The sequence below is a fragment of the Adiantum capillus-veneris genome, chromosome 3 (assembly GCF_014529385.1).
Source record: "Adiantum capillus-veneris isolate H3 chromosome 3, ASM1452938v2, whole genome shotgun sequence".
Taxonomy (NCBI): Eukaryota; Viridiplantae; Streptophyta; class Polypodiopsida; order Polypodiales; family Pteridaceae; genus Adiantum; species Adiantum capillus-veneris.
In genome coordinates, this window is record NC_140933.1 from 39,042,829 (window position 1) to 39,049,932 (window position 7,104).

The 7,104-nt window shown below is 41.5% G+C and overlaps 1 pseudogene; it reads left to right on the forward strand.

Moving 5' to 3' along the window:
- The first annotated feature begins 3,620 nt into the window (after window positions 1-3,620).
- On the forward strand, window positions 3,621-4,116 carry LOC147460783 (uncharacterized; annotated as a pseudogene).
- Window positions 4,117-7,104: the final 2,988 nt, after the last annotated feature.

Below are 7,104 nucleotides of genomic sequence, written 5' to 3' on the forward strand. Positions count from 1 at the left end.
TATGAAGTTGTGACATTGCCAATTTAGATACTATAATTTTCAAGGCCTCAAACACCTTCGAAGGTGGAGAGAGCTAGCGGAGAATGAGGGTAGGGAAGAGGAATAAGAAACATTCCATAGGAGAAAGAAATAGTTCCTCATTTGTCATCAACCTTCTCGCTTAGCATAGCATAATATCATAGCAATGAAGATAAAGAAGATGGAAAGCTTAAGCATTGAAGCATGGATGTTGGTTGGATTTGCATTCCATAGCCAAGAGTGTTGGTGTAGGCTCTCTACTTCTCAACAAGCTTGGAGAAGGAGATGGATCTGTTGCATTTTTCACTCCACACAATGAGAGAATGTGTGTGTGTGTGTGTGTGTGTGTGTGGGAGAGAATAACCCCCCTCTCATGCTTGGTCCACCTCTCTCTCTCTCTCTCTCTCTCTCTCTCTCTCTTATTTTATTATTTCATTTGGACATGTGTTCTCTTTTTCCTCTTTGGGAGAAAGAGCTTAATTATTTATTTTTATGTATTTAAATTCTCATTGGACCCCTTTAACACCTAACCAATAGCATTCAAGCACATCATGAGGGCTACATGTGGAGGATCATTTGAACACATGTCTTTTCTGCTTATTAAGTCATTTGGTTGAATTTAATACTTCAAGGATTTGGTCAATTAAGTAAGAATGTGTCTTTTATGCTTCTTAAGTCATTTGTTTTGAATGGAATACTTCAAACCTTAGTCCATCAAGCATGGACGTTCATGCCTCTTGAGAATTTATCTTTGAATTTGACATTTCAAAAACCTTAGTCATTTAAGCATAAAAATCACCTCAAGCTTTGGACAAGGTTCCCACAACCACTTTAAGCTTCTTATCACCTCATGCTTGGGTACGATTCCCACCTTGAGGTTAACCCTAGCTTGCGTAAGGTCAAAGGACTTTTTAACTCTAACTTTTGGAGGTCTTTAATGAAGCTAACCCTAAGGTCTTTTAAGCTCCATTAGATGCACGTTTCTCTTTGATAGACTACCTCCATTTGGATCCCTTTTGAGATATAACCATCTCTCCTCTTGGTCCCTTGCTGAGGTAAATCTAGAAGCACTTATTGCACATTGCTCCTTGGTAGACCGTCTCCTTTTGGATCCCTATTGAGATGCAACCATTTCTCCTTTCGGTCCCCTATTGAGATAGGTCTAGAAGGAGTCTTACCACGGACCGAGCGAGTTTTTCCGAGCAAAGGCAAACCCGAGCAAATGTTTGTATGCATCTATAAACATCTAGCTTAACTCTAGCTTTCTAATATGTTAATTTTCACATCATGATGTGTTGCTTTTTGTATGGTGATGTTCATAGTGCTCCATTGTCAAGTACATTGGTTTTTATTTTTCCTTTGCACCTATCTCTAACCATGCCTATTATATATGTATATATACATATGTATGCACACACACACACACACGTGTGTGTGTATCTAGAGAGAGAGAGAGAGAGAGAGAGAGAGAGAGAGAGAGAGGAGAGAGAGAGAGAGAGAAGGAAAGTGAAGCTCTCATCTGGTGCAAACAATCCCAAGTGAAAGATTTATCCAATGAGTCTTGACCTCAAGACATGCTATTCAAAACAAGTAGATTAAGAGCAATAAAGGGTAGTTGGGTTGAAGGCCAGGTTGAAGGCCAATCTCTCTTTAGCCATTGGAGATGGCCCGGTTTGAGAGAGAGAGAGAGAGAGAGAGAGAGAGAGGTTGAGGGGTCCAAATGGCTATGCATGCAATAAATTTAGGGGGGTCCGGACGACCTAGAACTTCATACCCTCAATCAAGTTGGCAAGCCTCCATTGGTTCAAAAAAGGAACTTAGTTTGGAGACCCACTAGAGAGACGCATTTTCCCTCAGAATAGAAGCAAGTTTGGTAATTTTGTGTGCAAAATAAAGACAAGGGTTTGATCTCTAACCCTCACCTGTAGTTGCGAATCACATAACCACTAGCTCGTATCTCATTTGTCGCTTCAAAAGCTGACACTTCTTTTATATCTAGACGTTACAACAACATGCTAAATGCAAGGCTATTTTTAAAAAGGAATGTCGATGTTGGGGCGTTGTGGCATGTACAATATGAATGCACCTGCTAAGTCATATATACCTAGATGAATCCAGGATAAGCCCAGATTCACCCTTGAAGGAAAGTGCAAGGTATAGACCCATGGTAGTCATCCACAAGACAATATAACCATCAACTCCATCATGTATAGTATTGACTAAATACCACGACATCCCCACTAACGTCGCCAGTGCCCAATAGTGGGTGTAGAACTAGGTACTAACATATGCTCCCCATCACAACACACACCACACACACACACACACACACACACACACACACACATGAGCATACATCAACACAAAGTTCAGCGTACTGAGTTTCTATCATGACTCCGGAGATCAAGGGCAGGCCCAGCCATAATGAAGCCTATCACTAAAAGAAGCATAAAATAAAATAAAAATAGCACAAAAATGAGGTATTTGATAGGGCATACGCACCACAAAAGATAGAAAGAACTAGCACAATATCAATTGGTCGTAACTCGGACAAAAACTTCATAATGTGAAGTCTGCATGTCCGCTATACGACTAAAAAATGTACCTAGATGAATCCACGATAAGCCCACATTCACCCTTGAAGGAAAGTGCAAGGTAGAGACCCATGGTAGTCACCCACAAGACAATATAACCATCAGCTCCATCATGCATAGTGTTGACTAAATACCACGCCATCCCCACCAACATCGTTAGTGCCCAATAGTGGGTGCCTATAATTTTTTTCCAAGTGCGATTGGTGATCATTTCCCCACTACTACCAATCCCCCTAGGCAGGAGTCACCTCTTAATAAATTCCTAACTCCCTCTAGCCATCCACGCCGGCGCGTATGGCTAGAGAGAGTTTTTTTTAGGTTCAATTTGCATTTTGGAAGGTGGGAAAAGCTGGAGGATCATATTACTACGTGTGACCAAGGAAGCTCCATAGGGTGCAATCCATTTCCCTATAGTGATCCGCGCCGGCGCAGATGGCTAGAGAGAGGTTCATGATACATTCTGGAGGGTAGGCGAAACTGGACGACGATATTGCTATGGGCACGCAGGGTAAAGGCCATGCTTGTGTCTTTGCTTTCGCTACAGGAATTGAAGTATCGCAGCAAGTATTGGAGGCTACAAAATGTCTTTGCTTTCGCTACAGGAAGTATCGCTGGAACTAAGCAATGGGCAACCTTGCTATGGGCCATTACTTCACAGGGTGCAAATGTCTTTCATTTCGCTACTATCTTTGATTTTGCAGAGTGCAAATGTCTTTGATTTCGAAGGCCCTCACACAAAAGCAACAACTTCAGCTCTGTTTTGACTAGACGAGCCGGATCTAGCACACACATACACTTGCTACTGTCAAGCTATAGGACAAAGGGGATGATGTTGAAATTGACACACATAAACACACACTCTGAGAGCGAGAGAGAGAGAGAGAGAGAGAGAGAGAGAGAGAGAGAGAGAGAGAGAGAGAGAGAGAGAGAGAGAGAGAGAGAGAGAGAGAGAGAGAGAGAGAGAGAGAGAGAGAGAGAGAGAGAGAGAGAGAGAGAGAGAGAGAGAGAATGGGGCAGCCATTACCCGACAGTTCAAGGGATCCACGTCATTGGTAGCATCGGAAGAGGCAAAGTAGGCCGCTTGCTACGGCAACACGTCCAACACTTCTTCTGTGTAGCATGTGTTTGTGAGAGTAACTCCAGGCCTGACATCAGCTTCCCTCTTTCTGGGAAGACGGTGCAAGCCAGGCGCGCCTGGCTTCTTGGAGGCTGTCTTTCCTTCTACAATTCTGGTGGAGTGCGTCGCCCTGCTTTGAGACTCGAGGAAGCAGGCCATGCTGTTCTCAGTTACACAATGTCTCTTGGTACTTCTGGTAATGTTGGAAGGTTTCTTGACACTTTTGAACGGCGAGAATATTCTCCAGACTTCTATGATCGAGAAGTTGTTGAGGTACTGAGAGAGGGAGGAGAATGTGTGCAATCCTATGTTTACCATTGCCTGCAAGAAGTTGATCGATCAAATCCTGTGCATGGTGGGGATTGGCTGCAACACGTACAACACTAGGCAGCCATGCAAGTATGATGTAAACTTGTTTGAGTAGCACTGTTTCTCTATTGTGCTACAGGGAACCTTCGAAGCTGAATTTGAGTTGTTAAAACTGCACTTAATATAATCAGGGACAAAACTATATATTATTTGTACAATTATCTGACTAAAGAGTGTCTTATCAAAGCTTGTGATGGGGACTAGAGAGAGAGAGAGAGAGAGAGAGAGAGAGAGAGAGAGAGAGAGAGAGATTGGTTGGGGGAAGTTCTCTAGGGTACGGAGTGTGAGAGCGATAAACAAACTATATTAAATTCACGCACACACTTGATTTCTTTGTGGTGAAGTGCGATCAGGTTAGGTTTTGTATTGCTTAGGTGTATGTGCTCAAAATTGTGTCATCCAAGGATTCCGTCAGCAAGGAGCGACTAAATATTGTCACTCATGACTCATGATTGATAAAAATCTATAGGATGCACTACAGCCTCAATACCTCATTCATTCTAGCCTACAGGAATCACGTGCTCTTATGAGTTGCATATTTGCTCAGCTCTAAGTTCTCTCTCTCTCTCTCCCACACACACACACACACACACACACACACATTATCACATAATCATACATGCATATCCTAATAAACGTGGCTCTCAAATTCTAGAAAATGAGAAAGGTGCTATAGGATGAGTGGCTTGTGCACTCCATCAGCACGTACGTTTGTGGGAGATGAGCTATAGCAAAATCACTCGAGATGCTAGTATCACAATATCGCTAGCAACAATGCCGTTAGCGAGTAGTAGAGAGGGCTACAGTGACAATGGAGAACCAGGACTCTGAGAGATGTGATCAGTAGCTTAGTCTCTTGAACAAGGTCAATATTTGCATGAAGAAAATGGGTTGAGGCTATGGCAGATAGCTCTATAGATTCTAGACTCGTGTTCAATAAACAACATTCAGAGGTACATTGAATATATATCAATATATCAAGGGTTTCACACTACATTTCTCTAAAACTAGTAGGTTTTTCAACACTATAAGGAATCTACACAAGCAAAAGAGATCAAAGAGAGTGTCCAAGAAGGGGATAGTTTGTAACCATGATTATTAAACACACAAGTAGGTGAAAGGGAGGGGGCATGTGGGAGCACAAATTTTTCCTCAGTACATTGATCATGACTATCAACCTTGGTGACTCTTCTATCAAATCAGTGCAATATCCCCCCCCTGATGGCTGGCTATATATGATGGGTTGATGCAAACCTCAATATATACCATGATGTGGATTTTCTTAAAAAAATGTCCTCATTGCAGTAGAATTCTTCCAAAGTTTCCACCATGATCTATACAACAACTTATTGTACATCAAATCACAACAGCTTGAGTTAGAGAGAGCGAGAGTGAGAGAGACAGAGGAGAATTAAGAAGAATAAGAAGAGAAGAGAAGGACAGGATCTTCTCTACATAGTCTTGAGATTTGTATTAGTGGCAAGAGCCTTACTTTTTTAGCATAAGGCTTGTGGTTTAACCCTTGGATACAGGTCTGGGATTGAGTAACATTTTTCTTTCTATGCAAGCAATGAGATTGGGATATATTGCAGCCATGCATGCATTACTATGTCATACTTGGTGCTAATTAATCTATAAACACCCAAATCTCTAACAACCCCTATGAGGTCATGACTTTGAAGGCCATTTTAATCATGGTGCCAATGTTTCCAACAATCATTAAACTTGGTGGAAATATCCAAGGGCAAATAAGGCCTGAGGAGAGAGATAAAGTGTCCGTGGTGTGACAAGGAAGAGAAACATTTTACCAACTTAGCCCATGCTCAAGGAGATCTAACTCAAAAAACTATTGTGGGTTTATCATTATAAATAAGTGGAATATTGTTTATATTTCTTTTTTGTGCTTGAAATCATCTCAAAAATCTTAAACGACTTTGGGTTTTAAATAGTGTACCTTGCCCTATCTTGCTCGGTTTATGGATTGCTCAAAAATTCTTGCTCAAGGTTTGGGATTCCTCGTCTAGAAGCACATATATGTATATACTTACTCTTCTTCCCCTTTTATATTTCCATATTAAGTGATCAGTTTAATATGAGAAAATCATTTGCTTGACCTCCCCAGAAAGCATCATCGACTTTCTTTCCTGTCTGTGGGCATTGATTTCTGAGAGTTGCATTAAGGAATGCAATAACGCTTGCAGCGTTATGCAGCACCCACCCGTCAAATTTCAACTACTCGTGTGTGAGGGCTCTTTTGACCACTGCACCAGCCCTGTCATTTTCACCCTTTCCATGGCTTGAAGCAAAAAAATTATGCATCATTTTGACACCTGCCATATTGAAGAATCATGCAACAAAATAGAATGTCCTCCTTGTGATGTAGCACCATCCAACCACACCCAATGTCGCTTGACATTATAGCCGTGTCTTTTCAGCCATTCATTGTGCAAAAGAAAATAGTACTATATAAACAAAGTGTCATGTGTCTTATCATCAGAGATGTAGAAGTCAGTCGTCTTTTGTATAGCACCAAGCACATCACGTAAGTACAAAATGTGAACAAAGATTGTGACCTGAGATGAATGCCAATGCATTGACTGGATCTCATTCTGCACCTTGAAGGAGTAATTCTCTGCAAAATCCACTATAGACACCACTACATCGTTAGCAAAATTGGCCAAACACTCCTTGAACTGTTGAGCTTGCCACCTATACAAGTAGTCGTGTTTGATGAGCTTCTCTAGTTTCCCTCAGAGCACAAAAATGAAACTCATCGGACTGAGCTGCTAAACCACAAGGTCTTTTTGACATCTAGCTAGACCTTCTTCATCCTTTTCCTGTGTAGGAACCTTGTCAAAAAGCTTGACAGTCATTCTAGAGATACTATCACTCTCTTCACCGGGACACAACAAGAGCCTTTTAATCCCGCAATCAATGCATGTTCCCAAAAGACATTTACTGTGATGAAAAGTACTATCAGTTGGCTTTGGAAACAATACAGACTCC